General features: G+C 49.6%; 1 protein-coding gene across 4 annotated transcripts in view; it reads right to left on the reverse strand.

Annotated features, from left to right (window-relative positions):
- N4BP2 (NEDD4 binding protein 2) overlaps positions 1–25,537 on the reverse strand; it is a 1,530,410-nt gene that overhangs the window by 1,346,019 nt on the left and 158,854 nt on the right. The window lies entirely within an intron of this gene.

Genomic DNA, 25,537 nt, shown 5'->3' on the forward strand with positions numbered 1-25,537 from the left:
GGCCCGCCGCTGTTGTTCACTTTGTCACTGGGTCACCCCTCAGCGCAAATCCGGGGTCTGGCGAGGAGAAGGCCGCAGACTTCAATCGGTGCTCACTCCGGTGTCCGAGGTCCGATTTGACAACGGGAAACGGGTGCCACCTCAGCTCAGGCTCACCAACACATTCCCCTCATCCGAGACAGGATAAATTCAGGATAGTCGTGGGAGGTTGCGGAGGTCCTCGGGAGCCTCGCACCTACGCGGCCATCTTGGTTGCGCGCTAGGCTCCACTCTGAACCTCCATTTTATTATTTTTTTTTTTATTTTTTTTTTTTAAAAACCTTTATTTTGGTAAATGCACAATACACAGCGTCTGCCTACAACCCCTCGGGGCCGGCCGCTATGACATATCAAAAAAGGATAAAAGAAAAAGAAAAAAGAAGAAAAAAACCAATTGGGCAGAGCGCCGTTAAAGCAATCTCTGAGTGAAAAGTACCGTGTAGAACATAGAACAATAATGTCAGGATAAGAAAAGGTTTAATTTTATGATTTTGTCGAGTACAATGTAGTGAACTACGAAAAGAGTCGAAGCTGATCACTGACCAGGAGAGACATCACCATTCACGGAGCACCCAGAAGGAGGCGTTATATAGGAAGGCATTTGTAAGGAAACAGGTGGCCACCATCCAGGAACTAAGAGCAAACGCTATACCACAGAATGATAGAACACAATAAACTCCCTACTAACACTGAACCCCGACCCCGAAGAAACAAAGAAACATAGAAGAGAAAGAAACCGAAGAAGAAGAGAGAAAGAAGGAGAAAGAGGGCCATAGAGACAAAGAAAAGACATAAAACACATCCCATCCCCCCACCCTGCATACCAGCGGAAGGCCACGGCCCACCCCCCCCAATAGGCATGCCCGTCGCCCCAAAAGAACCCCAAGTGGGAAAGAGAGTCTGGAGAGTGGGAAAGAACATCCCAGTCTCCGACTCCCAGAGAAGGCAGGAGGAGGAAATTTTACATACTCCCGGTCACCACCAGCCCCATAAGCATCCCCCACCCTGAGTATCATCAGCACAACTGAAGTAGCAAGCAAAGCAGCAGGTGGGGAGACTCCATTCCAAATGTGCGAATAAATCAGATAATTAGCAGTCCCATCCTAGTCCCCGCCCGCCAATACGTACAGCAAACTAAAGGAAATCGCCCAGCCCTGGCCCGATCCTAAGTGGCCCCACAGATCCACCCCCGCAATCAACAATAGCAAATTACACGCATGCGGCACATCAGATACATAGACAAATATTCTAGTCCGGGTCATGCCAGGCGGTCAGGCAGGATCATCAAGGGAGGCAACATCAGCCCTGGCCAGAACGCTGAAACCCCACCAAGCATGGCCACCGCTGGGAGTGTATCTCAGGCAGAACAAAGGAGCAAGATGGCCGCTCCCGGCACAGAAGACGCAGAGGAAGAGGAAGCGAGAGTTCCCAATCATAGACCATCACCACATCGATAGTGACCAACACAGTTTTCCCCACAGAACGGCACACACTCCGGCGATGTTGAGGAAGCCGTGGCAACACTTGCAGAGGCAGAGTCTCAGCTTGTAAAGTGGAAGGGAGCTTTGTATCTGCAACTTTGTCATTAAAAGAACACTCGACACTGTAGCCAGGGAGAGGACGTTCCACAGTATCCCCCTGTCGCCACATTGTATCCGCCTCGAAGGGAATGAGAGGCATTGGGGGGTCAGACAACCGCAGTAGTTCCCTGGATGGCATAGCGACATCGATCTTCCGCTCCAGTTCTCGAGTGTTTTTCCACAGTGTCGCCCCCAAGTCTTCCAGGGCTAGAAGGATATCACTATAGGTCAGGTCTGCTCCCCGCTTCAGCATGTCGGCAGTATGCAAAGGCGCCGCCGGGACACCCTCCAGCTCGACAGTAGGCAGGGCAGCCTGCGTCAAAGATATGGAGGCTTCCGTCTTTCCGGCGAGGTAGACCGGCACCGCCACCATTTTTGCAGTCAGCCCACATCGGAGAGGTGAGGGTGACTCCATTGGACGGAGGAATAGCATTTAAGGCAAGAAGAGATACTGCTCGCTATACGGGGCTCACACGATGTGAGAGCCCTCGGCTGTATAGCAATGCGGGTGGTGGGCGCTCTAAAACGGATACCGCTCTGACCGCTGGTAGCATGACAAAGGAAGGTTCGCCAGCCCGGACCCAATCATACAGGAATTCTCTCCGTCGCGAAGAAGGCTCCGCCAAGCCGCCCACTCCACAGCCGGTCACATTTCCCCAGGCGCCGGTCCGGCCCCAGGTCGTCTCACCGTACGTGATAAGCGGTGTCCGGTGGCGGTGGTCGGGCCAGAGTGCGTGGGCAAAGTCCAAAGTCGGCAAACTCTATGAATCCTCGACCAAAAAAGCCGGCGGGGACATCGGAGGAATGCGGAAAGTGTCAGCGCATTCGTGGTTACATTTGCTCGCGCTGTAGGCAGGATTAAAGATCAGGATGTCATGTAAACAGCAAACGGGCTGCGGAGCCGGGAGCTCAGACGTCCTGTCCGTCCGCCATCTTGGCTCCTCCTCTGAACCTCCATTTTTAATGTACTTTGATAACGTGAATACTATGTGTGAGGCACAAATGGTATCCTTGGGGCATTTAATGATACACTAGAGTAAACTCATGTGTAGACAGATTAGTTTACACCTAGCTTGTAAAGTACAAGGGAGAGTATTATTCCTGTTTGTTTCTTTTTGTTTTCTTCTATTGTTCCCTTTCCCCCTATAGTAATTCAGCTATTATCATAGAGGAAATTTCTTGATACTGAACATCAAGTTTTAGACTTCCTCTCAACTCAACTGGAGGTGAGGGCTGTGTAGTACTGGGACAGGTAGAGTCCTGTTCATGCCGACCTTGTTTACAAAAAAAGTGCCACATTCATGCTTTTTCTTCATCAAATTTGTTTGGTTAGAGGTTTTGTGAAGAACCGAAGGCATCTCAAAAAAATCTTGTGTTTATAAGACTGGAACCTTCAGTTATTCAGCACTGTGTTGCTCTTGCTCTTCGGGGTGAAAATACACTTTCTAAATACACTTTCTGTTCTGCTTATCCAATGTGTAACTTTGTATTATGCTATGGTGGCACATATGAACACTTGTAAATCATGTTGTCCGAAGCTCCCAGTGATATTGTAGGGTACATTATGAAAAATGATCCGAACTGTGAGACGTTGCTGGCTGCCACAAACGATTCTCTGTAGTTTGTACCTATATACACTGCTTGGTCTGGTCAGATGGTGACATTCTGGCATTCATCTCTTCAGCACACATCATGATCGCCCTCTTATCCACTTTAAATGTCATACAGTGTGGTCCTTACCATGGCTGGGGCCTGACGAAGAAAGCAAGCAATAATAACAGCAAAGGGTTCCATAAACACCGGTAAAACACTGTCTCAGTTGTTTTTTATGGCGCGAAAATGAGTAACCACTGAAAAGCACTGTTTTTTTGAGGTATTGAAATCATTGGAAAACACTGAAAAAACACGACCAGAATTTACCAAAAATAGAAACTGAAAACAGGAAAGCCTATATATACCGGTGTGGTGTCCTTTCATTTGATAATTCAAGAGATTATAAGGTAAAACAAGCTGCTTTACATTCCTCTGAGACTTAGTCTGAAGGCTGCTCTCCACAGCTACCACTAGGATAGCATTCTTTAAAAGGTTGTCTTAAACCTATCTACCATTAGAGTCGAATTGGACTGGTGCAAGGTGGCCACTATAACTAGCGACCAGCATATGCCAGGCCAACTTCTCACAGTTTCCCATAAACAAGGAACTCATGTAATAAGGGATTAAGGTTGTGTTGGGGATCCCGGACATAAAGTGTCAAGTCATCTGCATATAGCGAGATCAATATTTGTCGCAAGGGACATCGAAGCGCTCTGTCCTTATGATGCTGGCGCAGTTTGCATGCCAGGGGTTCAATCGCGAGGGCAAATAAGAGGGGGGATAATGGGCAACCCTGTCTAGTCCCTCTGGTGATGTGAAATGAGGACAACAGGTGTCCATTTCTAAGCACCCTGGCAGTGGGTTTGTGATAGAGCAGCTGTATCCAGGACACAAAAAGAGGGGGAAAAGCCATGCGGAGCAGTATGCCAAATAAATAGTCCCACTCGACTGAATCAAACGCCTTAGTGGCATCCAAGACGATAGCAGCCAAGGGGAGTTCGGGCGACACATTTTGCACAATCGAGAACAGCGTTTGAAGATTGTGTGTGGTAGCGTGTCCCGGAATGAAGCCCGCCTGATCCGGCAGCACCAGATTCCCCATTAAGAGAAGCCAGTAGAAAGTACTCCAGCCTCGAGGTCGCGTCCACATCCTGTGATTCTGGGCAAATCACTTAATCTCCCCGTGCCTGAATGTGTAATGTAAATACAGTGCTATGTAAGCGCTCCAATACCTTCGGGTCGAGTTCGCGCTATATAAATATGCAAAACAACAATCCCTAGACGATTATCAGATATTGACTCAGCCATATCCCCCATCAGTGACAGTGTGGGCAACGTGCAAGATTGTACTTGCCACGCTAAGAGCAATTGTAAAAGCACTGCGCTGTATATCTGTAACTAATAGAACCATTACTAAACTCTGAACATTTCCCTCCCCTACCTCCCCCTCCCACTGCAGCATCCCAAACAAGCCAGAAAAAAACACCCCTCCCTCCTCCCTATCCCAACCACCCCATATTACCAGGGCCATTAACCGTTCCGGTAGATTTAAGACTATAAGGAGGGCTCTCCTGAGTGGGGACGATATCTAAGCGGCTCACAAGCCACTCTCTCTCCCTCAGGGGTGTGGGATGACACTATCAACCCCAGTGAGGGAGTGAGGGTGCCCGGTGAACAGTACCTCTCAACTCCAGCGCCAGTTCCGAAATGCAAAGTGGTCTGGTCAATGTCCTGCACACCGGCACCCCCGATTGGTCTCGTCAATCAATGTCCAAGGTGGCCAACGTCGATGAGTCATCAGGAGAATGTGATGCTTTATTACGCCGTTTTAGCTGCTTCAGAAAGTCCTCGGCCTGTTGGGGTTTCGTGCAGAAGTTTTGTTTACCTTGATAGGTAATGCGAAGGAGGGCAGGGTATAACAGTACATAATCTATTTGGGCTTGTCTCAATTTCTGCTTTACCGGGAGAAATTTACGTCTATCTTCCTGCACAGCAGCGGTGAAGTCCGGGTAGATGGTGAACGGCACCCCTTCGTAGAGCAACTGTTTCTGCTCCCGTGCCACTCGAAGGGCCACATCTCGGTCTCTGTAATTTAAGAGACTAGCTATAATGGGGCGTGGGGGGCCTCCCACAGGGGGCCTGGGGCCCAATGAGTGGTGCGCCCGTTACACCACGAATTGAGAGGAGAAGGTCTCTGCCCCCACCACCGCCAGCAGACGTTTCTCGATGTATACCTCCATTTTGCCTGTGTTGGTGGTTTCTGGTATACCCAGGACCCTGATGTTATTCCTTCGGCTCCTCGCTTCGATGTCCTCATTTTTGGCAACGATGACCTTCAGTAGCTTATCCATTTTGGCAACTGTGCTTTGTATGTGTGTGTTGGCGTCTTCTGCGTCTGAGATACGGCGTTCAGTCTCCTTAATCCGTTCCTCATGACCATCAAGTTTACGGACAATATTGTCCATGCATGTGTTCATCACATCCACTTTGTCGGCAATCGTTGCAATGCCCTGCCGAACCTCCAGCAAAACGGCCTTCATATCGTCTTCAGGTACAACGGGGGGCTCCCGGGTATTCGTTGCTGCAACAGGGTCGTTATTCTCCAGGTTTGTTTTAGCATTCTTTTTAGCCTCAAAATGGATCCGAGGCTGCTTGGCATCCGGCTTCCCCATGTTAGTGGCACATCAAGGGGTGCCTATAGGCACTGTCGGGGCAAAGGGCGTAGTGCTGCGCTGCGTTCGTTAAGCTGTGTGCCTGCAGTGGTCTTGCCGGTTGGGGCAACCGTGTAATGCTCAGGCCAGAGTAGAGTACCCCACCTAATACAATCGTCGCCTCTTCAGGATGCCATCCCCAACATACACACTGACGGCAGCGTCAACGAGGCAGCATCTAAAGCAGCGCACGAGCGTCCATATGCCTTCCCATCGCAGGTCCCACAGCGCGAGCCAGCAGCCCCTCCACGGCTCGTGCAGCAATCAGCATATACCGTATGTATGCACTTAGTTTATGGCCAATAACAGTCAGAATAGTATCTCCACTACACCAGCTTCCACACCCGTATGGCGTCTCACCACATGTCACTCATTAATCGCCAGTCTACAGGGCTTTATTGTTCAGCAAGCAAACTCCATGAGACGAAGGTCCCTTCGGCATCGCGACCGCAGGCCGACAAAATAGCAAAAGTATATCCATAGTGATCAGGGGAGCTCCAAGATAACACAACTCAGCGCCAGGTATAGTTGCCTGATGGCCGGCCTGCCACCCGATCCCCGCATGCACCGCTTCTGCCGCTGTGTTGTTAATTGCACCAACGCCCAGTTCAGCGATCCGCGGTGAGCGTCGCAGTTCTTCTGGACCCCACGCAAATACAGAACCGCTCCGCAGCGCTTCCAATTACTTCAGGCTCTGAAGTGGTGGGACCCGGCAGCCATCGCCATCAAGCGCCGCCAGGCATCCCTCCGCCGGAAATTTCCAGCACCCTCGCCACAACTATTCAGGCCCTGAGTTCTGCAATTTGTAAGTTATTGGGGCAGGTCATGGGTCATTCAATACAAGTGCTTGCAGCGCGGCGGCAGACCGGCAAAGCAGTTGAACGCCGTCCGTTCTTGGCAGGGTGCACACCAAACGGCACAGCACAGCGCCAATTGTCTGTTTTTTAGATGGCCGGTCTGCCACCCGATCCTCTCACAGCACTCTCCCCCCACTGGATCGTGGGCGCCTCCGTCGCCTGAATCCAGCGCCGTAGCGCGGAGTCACTCACCCAGTGATGCGAGGCCTATATACCTCGTGGGTGCCGCACCTCGCGTAGGCCGCCCTTGCCGGGTCACAGCTCCCGGCCGTTCCAAGCTTCTCAGCGGCAGTATCTTACTCCTCCGCCACCGCACGTTGCCAAGTGCCAATTTGCCTAAAACTTTCACCGAGTTTGCCACAGCATGCCAGGACCTCAAATCCGCCGTATACAGACGTCTACCGGCTGGAGAGAAAGATCATCTTACGGATTTCAGCAGCGGGAGCCTCACGCAATGGCGGCCATTCCGCACTTGCACCACCTAACGCACCCCGCAGTGTGCATCATTAGGTTCACAGCGATATCCAGGCTACAGGAGTGGGTCTGATATCAGAATTCTGGTTGTACATTGCAACTGTTGGTCGGTGGTATAACTTTTATTGCCCCCAGCCATTATGTTCACAGAGCTGCTCCTCCACACTGCATCGGGTCCTGTACCCACGAAAATGGCGGCACCTAGCAATGGCCATAGAAAGAGGACTGCACTGTAAAAATGTCAATGGTCTTCAACTGCACCCAAGCCAGACTCAATCAGGCAATGGCAACAGAAAGAGGACTGCACCATTAAACAAAAAGCGTCCACAGCTGCACTCGAGCTAGGCTTGATCAGGTGGCGGCCATCTTGAAGTGGCACCAACCTTCTATAGCAGCCAATGAAAGTCTGGTGAACTTGAAAAAGCGCTAGGAATTTATTCTTACTTACGACCTAGCCTATTTCTTATTTCCTATAAGGTTACTATCCTAATGATCACGGACATAAGGAAATCTGCTGCCTAAGTACCCTAGTCTCTCCTATTGTACCCAACCCCAGCCAACATGGTAGATCCTGGCCTGACCACTACTGAATAAACTCATATACCCTGGTTTACCATCACTAACCTCTCCAAAACCGCTACAAAATGTTTCAAGCACTCCACCTTGAAAAATCACCTTGAGACACTGATCTCCGACCTGCGTTTCAGCGCGGACAAAGGCATAGTCATCAATGACCCTGTTTTCTACTCCAAAAGAACCCCCTCTTGGTGCAATACCTTAATGTACGCACAGCCAGGAATATTCCCTACGGCACTAATCTCACAATAGCGCCCTCCGAAACCCTGCGAGCTGACCTCACCATCACCCTCTACAAAAAGCTGCATTGTACTGATCCAAGCCTCAACCAAAAACCTTAATAAATTTGCGGACCTTTTTACCCTCCTCAGAAACCATGTGCACGACACTAGCAGGGCGACCAACACCCGCCTCGACGATCCTCCGACCAGCCTGCCCTGAAGGACTAACCACCCTCAAACCACCTCCCTAAGGGTTTACAACTCAGCTCCTCCTAACCCCTCTAGGTAATCTCCCGGTCCTGCCAACACAACCGCCCCAAGACCTTTGGTCCCCTCCCCTCTATCTCCCCATACTGTCCCTGAGGGTTCCAACACTGTTCATCCTAACTCCTCTAGCTCGTCACCGGGCCTGGCTAACGCAATCGGCCCGAGACCCTTGGTCTCCTCCCCACTAGCTCACCACTCTGACTCTGGCACTGGTACGCCTCCAAAGACCTATGATACAGGTCAAGCTAGCCCTGCTAGCTCACAAACCACCCCTCCCATTGCTCCTAACACAGTCCATCCTAACCCTCCAAGCACGTCTCCCGGCCTTGCCAACAGAACCGGCCCTGGACCTCTGGTCCCCTCCCCACTAGCTCCCCATCCTGACCATGAGAATGAGACGCCCACAAAATCCTACGACTCAGTTCGAGCTAGCCCTTCATTCCTATCCTGAAGGCATGACAATAGAACTACCACTAAACCTCTGCCCCCCTGTGCTTTAGCGCCTCCCTCTTATATGGATATCGATACACTGCACTCCAAAGCTGCCAAAATAATTCAGAGCATCCATGTCTCCATTCTTGATCTAACGAACCTCCTTCACATCGCCGAATTCTCCCTCGCTAGCCACAAGCCCCTGCTGAACCTCACCCCCCCTCTTACCACAGAGCTCCCCAAACACCCACTACCGCTATCCTTGAGGCACCTTTGCCCTCGCAAGCAGCCTTGCCACCTTTCGGAGGAGGAAACCCTAGCTCTCGTCCTCTCCTACAACTACTCTCGCCACACCAAATCCACTAGACCTCACTGAAAAGGAAATCCTTTCCATCCTACAGGACTACAACGCAGCCCCAGTTACCCACTGCCCATCAGACGTGAGTGCCAAACGTCCCATCTGCACGGTTGCTATCAACCCCTGCAGACCAGCTACCCTCCGTAACAGAAGGGTGATTATAAGCAATCTAGCGCCTATATACCTGTCCACCCCGACCCCCGACACTCCCTCCGACCCATCTCTGACTGATCTCCTAATTAACTGCGGACTGGCAGTAAAGCACGCCACCGATATTGCTGCTCTCATCTTGAACAAAAATCTTGACTTAGCGATTCTAATTCCTCATCCCCATGGCTAGACCTCTTAGTCCCTCCCAACTATAACATTGCAAGGCTGGACAGGCAACATAGCAAGAAAGGAGGTGGCATCGCCTGCATCTATCGCTCTAACCTTCTTGTCACAGAACTTCTGGCGGATACCACCGACTCTTGCAAATACCTCGCCCTCTCCATTTGCAGTAACTCCACCCAAGTGTGCAACCTGCACATCTTTTACCACCCCCCAGGCATGAATGACTCCTTCACTGACCACCTCATGGAAATTCTCACAGCAAAGAGTTCCTCCAACGCTAAAGACATATTCATTGGCGATTTCAACCTGCACTGGAACAATCCCAAGGATACTCATGTCAAGGCCATTAAAGACCTCCTGGCTGACCAAGCCCTGACCCAATCTTGCTCACTCCTAACTCACTCGAAAGGGGCCGCTCTTGACTGGATCATCTCTAATGAATCAACAGTCAAGCTCATCTCCATAGACCCCTGTGACTGGTCTGACCACCACGCCATTGCTTTCCTACTACCTGGCACCCACAAGACAAGGGCACCACAGCCGGTGATTCCTAAACGCTGGGTTAGAGACACCAAGAACCTGGACCACAAAGAACTGGAGGCTCGGTGCAAATCTGACCTCCCCCCCTTGCATATCACAACGGTCAGTGACCTCAACGATCACTACTCTGCGACTATATCGAACATTCTGGATGACCTAGCCCCTCTAAAACTAAAAAGAACCCAAGTCAAAGATAGAAACCCCTGGATCACTGGTTCCCTCAACAATGAGAGGAGATCCCTCCGGCAATCCGTAAGAATCTGAAGACAGCACCCCTCTGCCGCCCACCTAAAACATCAGAACTGGGGAACAACCAGAACAGACCCCGCAAACTCTTCGAACTGGTCAAACACCAATCCAACAAACTGACCAAAACATCGAAAGAAAACCCCAAGTCTCTAATATCATCCGAGGAATTCTACTCATTTTTTGTGGACAAAATCAAAGCCTTGGGTAACAAACTTAGTTCCGCCTCATACTCTCTACCTCACCCTGACCTGCCTCCTCCTTCCATGCCGCCCCAAAAGGCTTCACCTAAGAATCAAGCACACTGGACCGACTTCACACTCTACGAAGAAGACTCCGTCTCCAAAGTCCTATCTACCTTAAACCCGAACAACCACTTCAATGACCCGCTCCCCTCCAACTGCCTAGCTGCCGCCGCTCAATCCATTATTCCTAGCTGGACTACAATAATTAACACCTCTCTCCGGCAGGGATCGATTCCTTACTCTCTGAAAGCTGGCCAAGTCATCCCCATATTGAAAAAGCCGTCGCTGGGTCCAGCCTCCCCCGACAACTTAAGACCTATTTCCAACATCCCTCTGTTAGCTAAAGTGTTGGAGAAGTGTGTGCAACTGCAGTTAAGTCAACACATCAACAACTTCCACCTACTCGATGACTTCCAATCCGGATTCAGACCGGGACACAGCACTGACACCACCATGCTCCACATCGTCGATGATGCCCTCCAAGCCCTTGACCAAGGCAAAACTTGTCTCCTAATCCTCCTAGATCTATCCTCGACTTTCGACACGGTCAACCATGGAAAGTTACTCGAGTGCCTCCAACTCAGGATGGGATTAGATGGCTCTGTCCTAAAATGGTTTAGATCCTTCCTGCAAAACCGATCTCAGAGATTCCTAATCAACGGCAACCTGTCCGCTCCCTCTCCGGTCACGGTTGGAGTCCCTCAAGGATCAACGCTGTCCCCCACCCTCTTCAACCTTTACTTAGAACCACTTGCCGAAGTCCTACACACTGCAAATATCTCCTACCACATGTACACTGACGACACTCAGATCTATATCAAAATCTCATCCCTCGAGGAGATTCTCTCCCTGAATGAGACCCTGAAGCTGACCGTTCAATGGCTCGCCTCCAATCAACTCAAACTGAACGCAAAGAAAACAGAATTTCTTCTAATTTCCCCTCCTAAAAGCGACCCTGAGATTCAGATATGGATTAAGGCCATCACAGCCTTAAATTACCCACCGACCATTGTGGACTCGGCCAAATCACTGGGAATAACCCTGGACTGCAATTTCAACATGCGGAACCACATCAACTCAATGGCCAAATCAGTCAGATTCCACCTGAGCTACCTATGGAAACTGAAACCCTTCCTTGACGCTCCCGACCTAAAAATGGCAGTACAACCACTAGTCATCTCTAGGCTGGAATATGGCTGTTCTACCCTCTCGGGCTTACCCAAGATCTCCCTGGCACCCTTAAAAGCTTGCCTCAATGCGGCCGCCAGACTTCTTACCGGCACAAGGAAATTCGACCACATTTCTCCACACCTGAAAGCGCTGAATTGGCTTCCTCTCGAGGCCAGAATACAGCTTAAGCTGGCATGCATCACACATAAGGCGTTGCACTCAAACTCCCCTGCATATCTTGCACAGAAACTTGTGGTATCCGGAGGAGTCAGAAACTCACGGTCCGCCAGAGACCTCCTACTCCAGCCGGCACGCTTTCGGAAAAAAAACAACTTACAATCGGGCTTTCGCTGGGGCCACACCACGAATATGGAACTCTCTCCCACCCACCATCAGAAGAATCCCCTCTCTTGCACGCTTCAAAAAGGAGGCCAAATCCTTCCTTATGGGTAAATTCCTCGCTTAAACTAGACATTCAACCGCCACAGAGACCCAGATCAACTCACGGCTTTTGCCTCCCTCTGATGACCTACTCACCCCACCATGTAACCTGGGACCTTGTCTTGAGTAACTGTAATGTAATCTGTACATTGTTATCCCTCCATCCCTTATGTACCCGGCACCCCGCCCCCCCCCTATTGATGGTATACTCTTATTATTTCATGCCTTTTGTACAACTCTATGACTCTGTAAAGCGCTCTGATACCATAAAGGGTCACGTTTGTGCGCTATAAAACACAAAAATAAATAAATAAATAAAATACAATTAAGCAAGTTGCTTCTTGGACCCAAAGGATCCTGGCAAGGCTCGTTAGGAGACATCTCGGGATCAGAAATAATGTTATCATATTTTGCCTAAAGGAGTGATTGACAGACTTAACTGATTTGTTCATAAATTACATATGATCAATGATTATTAGGCTTGACTCGGCAAACTATGTTCATTGATGTTATTCATATCTGTAGGAGTTATGTTTTAAAAAATTTCATCCGAGTTAGGGTCAGTTTTGGATCCTACCTGTTGAGACTTACAGATGAAACTAGACTAGAAGGGTCTATGTCTGACTTTTCACTACATGAATCAAGGCTCAATAAGTCGTGTGTCGAGGTGATATTGGGTTTAGTCCTATCTTATAAGGGCGATTTTAGTGCTGGCAAAGCTAATGTGTAAAAAGTTTGTTGACTCATTTCAATCACGGATAAACAATTCTTTAATGAAGATGTTAATGAGCATGACTCCGGGTCAGAAAAATGGAATTGTGCCTTTTCAACAAGCTTAGAGGTACCTAGATCGTTACTCATGCTCTCTAAGATTTGCTTACTTGCTGGGTTGTCTAAACATTGATTATTTGCTGGATTGTCATCAGATACAATATCCTGGGAGCCTGGAGGCTGGTCAGTATATGAAACTAGGTAGGAGAGGTTCAGAGCAGAGGTTGCTAAATTATTTTAATACTCTTGTTTTATTTTCCCTGAGTATTAAAAATAATCCATAATGGAAGATTGAATGATTATGCACTCAGGAATAGTTGCCTAAGTCACTTTCCTCAAAGGAGAGTTTGCAGGGCTCAAGGACAAGGAACCAGTTAGGGCCTTTCAAACTGTTGGTGAACTTATAGTAGAGTTTGGTTATTTGTTTTTCATTTTCTTCCCACAGGAATGACCGGTTCTCATATATATTTGGCAGCCTAGATAGACCTGAAAGACTCACTGATAGTTGAACTAGAAGCAGGGGAGCACTCAAGGGGCTTGCAGATGGCACCTGACCTAGCCAGGCCATCTCTGCTTCCTCTCTGCTCAACCCTCCGGCAGCAGTCATTAAAAACGGCTGCCATGCCACTTAGAATTGCTGTGAGTGCGCCCAGGAGACTCTACTCTACTTTGTCACCTAGACTCCTTGGCTGGTAGTTCCCGCAACTGATTTATGGATTTGACAAAGTGCTGGGGAGCACATGGGGGCTTGCAGGCCGCACCTGGACCCAGCCAGACCGTCTCCCCTTCCCCCCAGCTCTACCCTTCAGCAGCAGTGCCTAAAAACTGATGCCATGCTGTTTGAGCCTCACACTTTCCACTCCTCACAGTTTTGCTTCTATGTTGTAAAATTTGGTATATTATCACAGGTTGCCGCAGATTCCTTAATTTAATTCCTTAAATTTCCCAGGCGTCTGACTGGATACGGAAGATTTTTCTTCGAGCAATACACTTGCGTGCTGGTAGGTGGCATTGGTCGCCCCTGTGTGACTTTGTCGAAGTCGTCTTCGCTGTTGCAATGTCTGTGTCACCTATATAAGTGTCACCTTGGTGGGCTGACGTCAGTTACTTTTCATGACTTTCGACGCCAGGAGCGCAGAACCATGAAGTGCACTGAAATTGATGTGTTTCTGAACAACTAGGGCCCTGAAAGGGAACACCCTGACCTAAAGAACCTGTTCGCAGTGCAGGGAGGATGGGTGGATCTGGTAAGGAATCTGGGGCTAAATCATGGCTCTACCAGACAAGACGTTACCGAAGGTAAGTAACTTGTCCATCTGATAGAGACAACTAGCCGCAGATTCCTTACCTTTGAATAGATAACCAAGCAATACCATCCCGGAGGAGGGACTGCAGACAAGTTAGACCAGGAAGTCCTAACGGTCAAATCAACCAAAATGGCAGTCCCTGCGGACTTGACCGTTCAGGCAGTAGTGATCATTGAGCACGTGCAGAGACACCCACGTTGCTGCCTAACATGTGGAGAACTGGGACATCACGTTGCAACGCCTTGATAGTAGACTTAGCTCCGGTAGAATGAGCCCTTAAGCCTTCAGGAGGCTGCATTGTGACCAGACCATAGCAGATTTTGATGCAAAGGACGGCCCATCAAAAGATCGCCCTTTTCTGCACCGCACCACCTTTATTCTCTCCGACGTATCCCATGAAGAGTTAGTCATCCAGCCGGAACTCTTTTGTGCGGTCAAGGTAGAACAACAACGCTCTTTTTGGGTCCAGACAGTGGAGCTGTCCTCTTCTTTAGAGGGATGCGGAGGGGCGTAGAAAGTGGGAAGGATGAAAGATTGCCCAGTGTGGAATGGTGTAGCCACTTTCAGTAAGAAAGAGGGCCTAGTACCCAGCACCAACTTGTCAGGAAAGATGGTCAGGTAAGGAGGCTTGGATGACAGAGCCTGCAAATCACTCACCCTCCTGTCAAATGTTATTGCCAATAAAAAGGCTGTTTTGATGGTAAGCAGTGGGAGGGAACAGTTGTGCAAGGGGTGAAACGGAGCACACATCAGAAAATGGAGAACTAACTTAAGGTCCCACTGACGCATGATGAAAGGGGCAGGTGGAGACATATGTACCTTGAGAAATCTATTTGCAATAGGGGTTTTAAATACGGAGGGTTGGTCTGGCAGCCTCAAAAAGGCAGATGAGCCAAAAGGTACCCTTGGAGAGTGCCCAGAGAAGAGACCTGCTGGGCAAGAGTCAGAATAAAGAGTAAGACCTGAGAGAGGGAAGCAGAAAGAGGATCAATTGATCTTTCTGTACAATATTTTACAAATTTGTTCCTTCAGCAGGCCTACACGGTCTTGGTGGAGGGTCGCCAGCCGTCAAAATAACATGGCTGGCTACGGAAGGAAGGTCAAATGTTATAAACTGCCCTGCTCAAGCTCCACGCAAGAAGGTGTAGAGTTGACAGGATCGGGTGGAGGACCCTCCCCTATTGCTGCTACAGAAGATCCTCCCAAAGGGGCAGCCGGATCAGAGGATTGATGCTCAATTTGAGAAGCTCGGGATACCAAACTCTCCGTGTCCAGTCCGGAGCCACAAGTATGACTTAGGCATGGTTGTTGTTGATCTTCTTGAGCACTCTGGGCAGAGACGCAGGGCCTCTTGACAAAGGGTCCACGACTCCACCACGACCTGTTTGGTGCAGTACAAAATGGAAGTACTGTTGTCGTTGAACATTTGAACCAGCTTTACCGTTACTGAAGGAAGAAAGGCTTTCAATGTCAAGCGAATTGCTCGGAGCTCCAGCAAGTTGATATGGAGTCCGGATTCCGCCAGAGATTAGAGTTCTCTGATCTCCACCTCGCCCAGATGCCCGCTCCATCCCAGGGGTGACACATCTGTCACTACTGTATGCTCTGGTTGAGGAAGGGAGAGAGTCTGCCTCTGACCCAATCCCGGTTGGTTAGCCACCCCTGCCGGTTATGTGCAATTCCCTACGAGATGCGAGCCATGTCGGAGAGATTCCCCTGATGCTGCGCCCACTGGAACTTTAGGTTCCACTGCAGAGCCCGCATATGCCATCTGGCATGAGGCACAAGCAGGATGCCATGAGGCCTCAGGGTCATTCTCACTGAAATCTAGGACAGAGGCTGAAACATCAGCATCATAGCCTGAACATCTTGGACATGCTGTTCGGGAGGATAAGCCCGAAATTGCACTGTGTCCAGGACAGCTCCGATGAAAGAGCGTCTGAGAGGGAGTCCGGTATGACTGACATGTTAATAGTGAACCCCAGCGAATGCAGAAAGTTTGCAGTAGCCTGGAGTTAGGAGACGACAGCCTGGGACTAGTCAGCCTTCAAGAGCCAGTCGTTGAGATAGGGGAAGACTGCCATACCTGATCTGCGCAGATGGGCTTGGACCACCGCCATCACCATGGTGAACACCCAAGGGGGGGCTGTTAAGGCCAAAGGGGGGCATGGTGAACTGAAAGTGCTTGTGGCCTACCATAAACTGCAGACAACGCCGGAGGGCAGGCAGGACAAGAATTTGAAAATAAGCATCCTGCAAGTCCAACCCTAGTATCCAGTATCTTCCGTCTAGTGCAGACAAGACCTGAGCCAGAGTGAGCATCCTGAACTTTTCCTTTTTGAGGAAGTAGTTGAGGGCTCGGGAATCCAGGATAGGACGAAGGCCCATGTCCTTTTTCTAGACGAGCAAATGGTGAGAATAACAACCATGGCCTACTTCTGGAGCAGGTACCCTCTCTCTATGGTTCTCTTGGCCAAGAGAGTCATGCCTGCCTCCTGAAGCAAAGTCCGATGATCCATGGTCAGCCAGTCACAAGTTGGAGGGAGGGTTAGTCTCGAAGGGGAGGGAGTAGCCCCTTTGGACTATCTGAAGAACCAACTTGTCCCATGTGATGTTTTGCCAGTGGTGGAGGTGACTGCTGATCCTGTCACCAACTGGCCACCCATGATCTTGAAGGGCTGGACTAGGAGGGTATGGAGACTGAGGGGACAGAGGGGGTGGTGGACTGATCGGACCTCTGCCTGCTTGATCCACGGGGTCGGAACAAGCCACGGCCGCCCCGAGGTTGCTGAACTTGGGTGGCTTTATGGCTCGGGTATGGCTGGTGCAGATGAAAGCCCCTTCCATACCCACGAAAGGGGCGAAAAGCAGACTGGGGACGTGTGGCCACTGAGAAGCTCAAGGTCTTGGCCTTAGCTACTTAGTCCATAAAGCGTTCTAGGGCAATGTCTGCTTTGTCTCCTAAGAGATGGGTGTCACCAAATAGCATGTCCTTGAGGGAAGTCTGGACATCCCCAGAAAAGCCTGAAGTTCTCAGCCAGGTGTGGCGTCGAACATCCACCATTGATGACATTGCTCTGCCCAGGCGAGTTGGTCATGTCAAGCCCACAATGAATGGTGAACTTTGCCACATCTCTCCCATCTGATACTGCTTGGGAGAGGGTGGTCCAGGACCTGTGGCAGCACTTGTGCAACCGTTTCCCACAGGGAGTGGGCATAATGGCCCTATAGACATGCAGTGTTCACCAACCACAATGAAACGCTGAAAAGATGTTCTTACCCCAACTATCCAACCTCTTGGATTCCCTGTCCGGGGGAGCGGAAGGGAACGAGTCATGTGAGGTAGGAGCTTGAACCACCGGGCTTTCGGGGGTAGGCTGGTTGGTGAGGAAATGTGGGTCGTCCGGTGCAGGGCGATGGCGGCAGCAGGTCGATTGTCCTATTCACAGGAGCCCCTATACCTGGCATGGACCAGGTTCCCAGAAGGACATCAGTCAAAGCCTCATTGAAGGCCATGAGGGGTTCTGAGGAAGAGACATCTGGCTGCAAGACCTCCATCAAAATGTTCGTTTTGACTTCCACCGAAGAGAGCTGATGGACCAGTACCTCAGCTGCTCTTCTCACTACCATAGCATATGAAGCTCCCTCCTCTGTAGCCCCAGTAGGGGTAGAAAGCAGGCCAGAATCTGGAGAGGTATCCAATCCACTGGCCTCACCCAATTCCTTATACCAGTCCACTTCGTCTTCAGGCTTGTCTTGTAAAGGGTCCAGCGACCCCTCTCAATCTTCTTCCATGTAAAGCCATTCAAGATAAGGCTGAGGAACCAACCTAAGAACCAAGGGTGATATCAGTAGGCGCTAATACAGCTCAGGGTTGTCGGGGATAAGAATGGGGCTTGCGTCATTGATTGGCGCCATCGGTGTCGGGAGTCTCGGTGTCTGGTCCTGCATGGGTGAAGGTCGCAGTGGCAAGACCAGTGCCGGTCTGGATCCCTTACTGGATCGAGGGGATGGGGGGGGTTTCATTGACGCTGGGACCAGAGCTGCCTGCACGGGACCCGATGGAGCCCACTCGGAGCCTGCGGGCCCAAAGGCAAACCAGCAGAATCACGCCACCAAAACATGAGGCACACTGCATCATAAAATCCCTTGAGTTGATTGGGGATCATTCCGGCTTCCAGGATGGCGGAGAAGCGCAGAGCCAACCCAGGTGCAGGTTCAGCCGAACGAGGCCTAGAATGCAGAGATTCCTCCGTCTCGTCAGTTAACAGACAGGGAGAAGACGAACCACGATTCTTAAATGACCGACTTGAAGACTTCAAGTGGGTGAACGAAGACCTTCCTCTCGACCAGGACTGAGAACTAGAACTCTGGGGCCATCGACCCGATGCCGAGCACAGTGCCGCAAGTAGCTTTAGGGATCGCTCCCTCAAAGCTTTCGGAGCCATGGCCCAACAGTCGGAGCACGACTCTGAATCATGGTCGTACTCCAGGCACCAAAGGCACACCAGGTGAGGATCCGTTACCAACAGGGCCCAGAGGCAGGCACCACACGGCTTGAATCCAGAAGCCTTCCTGGCCATTCTACATGCCAAAAAATTCATCATAAAAGTCAAAAAAAGCCTTTCAAAACTGAACTGATATCAGCCCGCTGAAGTGGCGCTTATATAGGTGACACGGCTGTCACAACGGAGGAGATGACGACATCTGGCAGAGTCAACCGATTCCACCTACAAGTGCTCAAAGGGTACTGTTCGAAGAAAAGTCTTCAAGACTAGTCTGACGCCTGACAAATTCAAAAGTAAGGAATATGTGGCTAGATGTCTCTATCAGATAAACTATACTGTATGTAATTCACTCAGTTGTTTACGCATTCTGGAGTGGCCTTAGTGCTTTAGTTCAGTATGGGTCCATAGGCAAAGTTTAAACAGCAGAGTTTGTAGTGAGGATACGATATTGTCTGCAGACATTGCTATGTTAGCATGAGTAAACTATATGCTTAAACAACATCTTTCTGCGTTTGCACACAACACTTCATTCTTCTGTTCTCATAAATAAATCTGCTTGCTTTTCTTCACATGGGAACGGTCTGTTTTTCACAAGTACAGGCTTACACTGCGACCTCGGTCAAGGTCGAATAACAATGTATGCTGTTAATTCATGTTGATAAGTCCCACTCACTTAGACATAACACGAACACAGCTGCAAATAACTGGAACTCGGGTGCTTTTAATATTGCATTGCATGCATGTCGGGAGCACTTGGAGAAAACCTTTCCATCTACAGAGAGCTGTGCTTGTCCTGGGATGTGATTCCCTTCATCTGATCTTGGAGGTATGGGGTTCCCCGTTTAAACCCAGAGATCGTATATTATTTTATAAACTAGCTCCTAGCCTGGGGAGGGTGGTACCCGGCGCTATAGTCCTGGTTGCACTATCATTATAATAATATGATTTCTCCTTTTGTGTTTTATGGAATTGTAACGATGCTGATTGTATTACTTTTATGCATCTTTTTACTCGTATTGGCGAAAATACTGCATCTTAGAGCACGTAGTTAAAATAAACTTTTTAAACTATATCGTGTCTCTGATTACTCATGATGTGGACTGGTATAACTGTTAAACCGAAAGAGTGTTCTTGATTCCCACTATTCCTGAGAGTTCACTAAGTCGCTTGTTCTGGGTTGTCTAAACATTGGTAGCTTCGCTGTAGCACGGAGAACAAATGAGTCACTGATGCTAGACGGATTGGGGTTCTGGGCACTGAGGTGGGATTTTGGTACACCACAATACACCGAGGTCCTGGTTTCCTGCACATAGTTCTGTGCATGAGCAGAATCCCTGCAACATGGTGCACCTAACGTTTGGTCTTATTTTCGAGACACTTAAGTAGTGCTTATACAATACCCTCACTCCTGTTTCCGGACAACAGTTGTGATGGTATAACCTACCTATATAGTTCTGTTATAGGTTCATTCAAGCTTGAGATTGTAGAAAGGTTTATATGTTGAATTACTAACCCATTTGTGCTACAATTTATGTAAATTGTTTTCCTCTTCTGTGTCCTTATGGCTGCGATCGACATTGCGCCGCATAGTCGCTCAGTGCTCTGGCATCATTTAACGCAATACGGAATGCCTATCGCAGGAATGGCGCTTATCTTTGTGGTTGGTGCGAACGTAGAGATTCCCTTTGAGATTTTCTACTCTTGGGTTACTTTTGGGGCAGTAGATAGGGATGACGACTTGTCCACTCATATACTCCCACTGCAACACCTGGCCATATGCGACGCAAGAAGTTCAGATTTCAGCATGGTAACATTGTATTTGGTTTAATGGTGCCCTCCCCCACACCGTGACTCCGGTCCGGTTAGGCCCTTTGTCTATACCTGGGGCCACTTGGCCAGTTTTGGCCGCATTTACACCACATCCACGTTATTTACAGGCCCCGGTAGACGATCTACGTTTACTACATATCTCCTTAATTGGGGTACATCGGGCACTAGTACAATACGTTTCTCGAAATCTCCAGGTGGGGGCACCTGGGGTTGCACCGCAACCAGTTGGACCGGCCGGGATGTCGATTAGTCCCGTCATTGTTAATTCAGTTATGGGCAAGCGCCCCCAAAGTAAGGATGATTTGCCTTATTGGCTTGCTGAGAAATTTGATCAACTGGAGGCAGTTTTTCCTAATACGACGCCTGTGTCTTGCTGCAAAAGCCACGCTAACAATGTGCCTGCTCTATCTCCCTCCCTGGGTCTCATGGCTAATTGCGCTTTAAAGTTGTATCGCCTGAGGTCCGCAAATACTTCCGCATAAGTAGGTTTAGTGTCTGCTACACAAGCCAGTGTTGCCTCATTTTTGGCCGCTGCTTGTGACAGTGTTGTCAGCCTCTGCTCTTCCTCTAGTATACATTGTTCTAGAGTCTTACATACTCCTGAAATTTGCCAAGTGCATGTTCCTCTAATCACGACCTTAAACACGTCCCATTCCAAAGTTCTTGCGGTTGCCGTCTAAGTATTTTCCTGGAAGTAATTCTTGATGTGTGTTTAATGTTCATGTCTGAATACCTGATTCTTTAGGCATTCGCGAGGTAGTTGCCAGGTGGGGACAGGGGGAGTGGCGCTTGCCAAGTTAGAATGAGCATGTGTGCATCATGGTCAGACCGTATTCGTCCTAAATAATCTTCGTTTTGTATAATGGGGATTACGTGGGATGTACATAGGAATCGGTCTGGGCGAACCCTAAGGTTATGTGGAATACAGTGAAAGGAGTAAAGTCTGGTCGTGGGGTACTTGCTGCACCATGCATCTTCTAGAGCCCAGTGATCAACACAAATATTAAATTGTTTTGTTTGTGCAATGGCGTGGATGCTGGGTGTGGTGGATGTGATCTGTTCAGGATTAACTTCTGCTCACAGTTATAGTCTCCTCTCAAAATCCAAGGCAACGTAGTATACTGGGCCAGAATATGGGATAGGGAGTCCCAATATTTCCCCTGTTCTGTGTTTGGCACATAAATACTACCTATTTGGATTGGGCGACCATCTAGTAGTCCCTCCAGGAGGCCAAAGTGACCTTCTGTGTCAATTGTTCTGCGCAGCTCTTGGAATAGGGTCCCCAGCTGTAGCCAGATAAGTACTCCCCACGAAAACGCTGAGTACGTGGTTGCACAGGATGTGCCCCGCCATCGTTTATGCAGCTTGTCAAGCTCTTCCGCTGTTAGATGTGTTTCCTGGAGCATTGCTATCGGAGCATTCAGGCTTTTAATGCAAGCATATACCGCATATCTCTTGCTTGCCGTGTGCATGCCTTGCACATTAAGTGTACGAATGCTAATATCACTTTAACGGGTCATTAGGGATTGTGAGGGTTATGGCAAGTGTGTCACGGGGGGTAGTGAGCGTTCCTCTTTGTTCTGCTAAAGAGCTGTGCATGGGCATACAGCGCTCTTCGATCTGATCACATACATTCAGTATGTAGGTAAATGACAAATGTAGGGATATTAACTGGGGTGGGACATATTTCCAATACTTGGGACCTACTGTAACAGGCGGTGCATCCTAACTGTGGATGTCGCTTATACTCTAATATATTGTGGGCCTGGCCGATTGCCAGCCTGGGCCAGTCTTGCGAGTGGCTTTTGCAGGATCTGTGCTTACGGAAGGGTCGAGTGTCCATCTACCATATTCTGTTTGTGATGTGTATATGATAAGCTCTTAGCTACGCATTAATCAAAATGTAATGCAGGCATATGTCCGGCAGCGGGCACAGTTCATATAAGTGTGTCTGCAGTTTAAGGTGTCACCAGCGGAGGGATCACTGAGGCAACTCGGGACTCGGATATGTCGCTGCATTCTTTTTCCGAGGTGAAGATGTGTGGGCATCTATCGTCATCTGTAACCGTTGATGTCGGCCCTAGTTCCGCTGCTGCTTGCAGAGCTTTCCTGAGCTCAGCTAAGATTTGTTCCAAGTCTTGGGATCCCATGACCTCGATGCCGGTCCTGGGCTTGGGGTGTTTGCTGAGTTTCTTGGGACAGCAGCGTCTGCTTTTCGGTATTTGAGATTGTTCATTACGTTTTGAGGTTGGGTGCGGGCAGTCATAGGCTGCTGCAGGGTCTGTGAAAAAAAGTAGTAGATCGATCGTGCATAATCTTGAGTCGTGATGGAAATAACGACGAATATTGGATTCCCTCTTGGCGGAGTCGCCGCTTGACTTCCAGGATCGAAGATAGTTGGTGGTGCACTGCCCGAGAGTAGTCTGGAAAAAGCATGATCATCTTATCTTCGACTCAGATGGGCCCATGTTTGGTAGCTTGGAGCACTGCGTCGCTGTAACAGTAATGGAGAAACTTTGCTAGTAATGGGTGGGGTGAGGATTCCAGAGGTGGGAGGCAAGCCGGCACCCTATGCGCCCTCTCTATTGGGAAAAAAGGTTTGATGTCCGCAGGTGGTGTAAAGGTACGGACCCAGGTTTCTATAAAGTCGATGGGATTCGTTTCCTCTACACCTTCTGGCAGGCCCAGGACACGAATGTTACATCTTCTCGAACAGCCTTCAAGATCATCTGCACACTCCTCCAGGACCGCCACCTGATTCTGTAGTGTCCGTAACGTTTCTGGTTGCGTTTTTGCAATGGGCTGTAGAGTGGCGATTGTTTTCTCTCCATCCGCAACTTTATCCGCCAGATTGCGGTGGTCATCCCGTAATATGTTAAGGTCTGTAGCGAGGGTGCGGAACCGTTCTTCCATTATGACCCGGGAATGCTTGATGGCCGCCACTACCTTATCCAATTTTTTGGACATGGTTAGGACAGATGATGCCTCTGCATCTTGGTGCTGAGTTTTAGCCGTGTTGCTTTGAATTGTAGATGGCATCTGGGATCCTTTGTGCTTAGATATGAAACTGTCTTTGGGCCTGCTCTAATCTAGTTCATGGAGGCTGCTTCTGTTGTGAGGAACAGGCTACAATTCAGGTGTGGGAGAAGCCAATGGATCATCGGATGCCCCCTTGCCACTTATATTCTGGTTGAGTCTAAGTAGCGGTGAGGTAGGTGAGTTTGCAAGTCACAGTGGGGATTCTTGCAGATGCTAATGTGCTGGGCCGCACCTCGGTTTTTGGTGCTGAGTGGCGTGCACATTTTGCTTGTTTCAGCTCCCATTGTGTGTTGGACCCTCTTACGCAACAGGCAGAAGGGGACTGTGGGCCTACTTATGGACTCGCTGCTCACATTATGTCTCCCGATCTGCTAAAGGCGCAGGGCGTGATTATGTTCGGCGAGGCTCCTGGGAGTCCACTAGGGTCTTCTGAGTCTCAGGGTTTCCGACCCTAAAGCTATGAACCTTCCACACGGAACCTCTGATGTGGATCTCCAGGTGTGATAGTGGGAGAGGCAGTTGTATGTCTCTTTTGGGATACTTTTCGCTGGTGCTAGCTGTTTCGTATGTGGGGGCTGCGTGGGCCTACTTCAGGTTTATATCCTCGAGCTTGCGTATAGTTGATGGGGGAGCGGCCCGCGTGTTGGCCCTGTGCCTTGCACCTGCTGGTATCTGCTCCAGGCCAGGTAACCCTTCCAACACCGCTCACCAAATGCATCAGAGTCGTTCTGTCAGCGCGGGGGGCATGCCCGGGTCTGTCTGATGGGGCGTCCCCTCCACTGCAGCTCGGCTTCTACCGTGGCTGTGTCCAGTGCTGAGCGGTATCCTGCACTTCGGCTGCACCGGAGTCCACTGATCGGGCCTGATTCGGTTCTGTTTTCTTCCCGCTCCGCGGTGGAGGCCGCTGCAATTAGCGCTGTATGGCTCCATTGTCGGTGGGATGCTTATCTTGTCAGCCCGGCTCACTCCACCACACAAAGGCGCTCCCCATGATCTCTCAGCTGGGGTTAGTGCGAAGTGTGTGCGGGGTTGCTGCTGTCGCTGCCCAGCTAGCAAGCCTCTCTCATACTCTTCGTGGTGCCACCATGTTGTGTCTGCTTCGGACACGGCAAGGACCGAGTATTCCGTTGCACTGGAATTTCAGAGTCGGGGAACCGGATCTTCGTTGCCGCTGCAGCAGTATTGGGCCCAATAGAGCATTGAGCGACTCCTCAGGCACAAATTATGGGCAAGATTCAAACAGGGTCGTGGACCTCAGTCAGGCACAACCACCATCTTGGCTGATTTGGCCATGCCCCGTCCAGGCTAGTCTCTTGAACATGCCACTTGATAAGCATACTTGGCCTTAGAGTACTATAAATATAGCAGGCCCACAGTGGGCTCTCTGGACCTTTATGCTCCCACCCACCAGCCGCATCAACAATTTCATCCCCTCTGTGGCTACAGTAGGGGCTTCCATTATCACTAACAGCCTTAGAAGGCACACCAATCAACCCAACCCTTTCGTAGCCGCGGCAAAGGTGTCCACAGAGAGAGCGCAATGGGGATACTGTGCAGCCCAGTCTTCTGCCAGTCCAGCTGCCACACCCCCCAAAACATCCATAGGTAAGGTATCTGCGCTTAGAAGTCTCTATCAGAAATTCCATTTACTTCATCACTATGTAGACTCACTCTAGGGGAGACTCAACAGAAGTCTACAGACAAAATGATGGCCCTCACGCCTGCGAGGTATGCACATCAATCCAACCCATAAAATAAAAGAAAGGCAACCACGTAGTGCATGGGCTAGTTCTAACCAACTTGGCCAAAACTAATTCAAAAAGGACCGATCTAATGGGGAAGTCATGGTGGTGGGTTAGAATGGCAGTGTTGTGTTGCTGGATTAACTCCTGCTTGTGGAAAAGAATCATACTGAATGGTTTGCTTCTAAGGAGTAGACTCACCAATCCTGGACTCCACTGCAAGAGAAATTCAATATACTAAGAACCTTGTCAATCCA

Source organism: Triturus cristatus, chromosome 2_2, assembly GCF_964204655.1.
Source record: "Triturus cristatus chromosome 2_2, aTriCri1.1, whole genome shotgun sequence".
In the NCBI taxonomy this organism is placed as follows: Eukaryota; Metazoa; Chordata; class Amphibia; order Caudata; family Salamandridae; genus Triturus; species Triturus cristatus.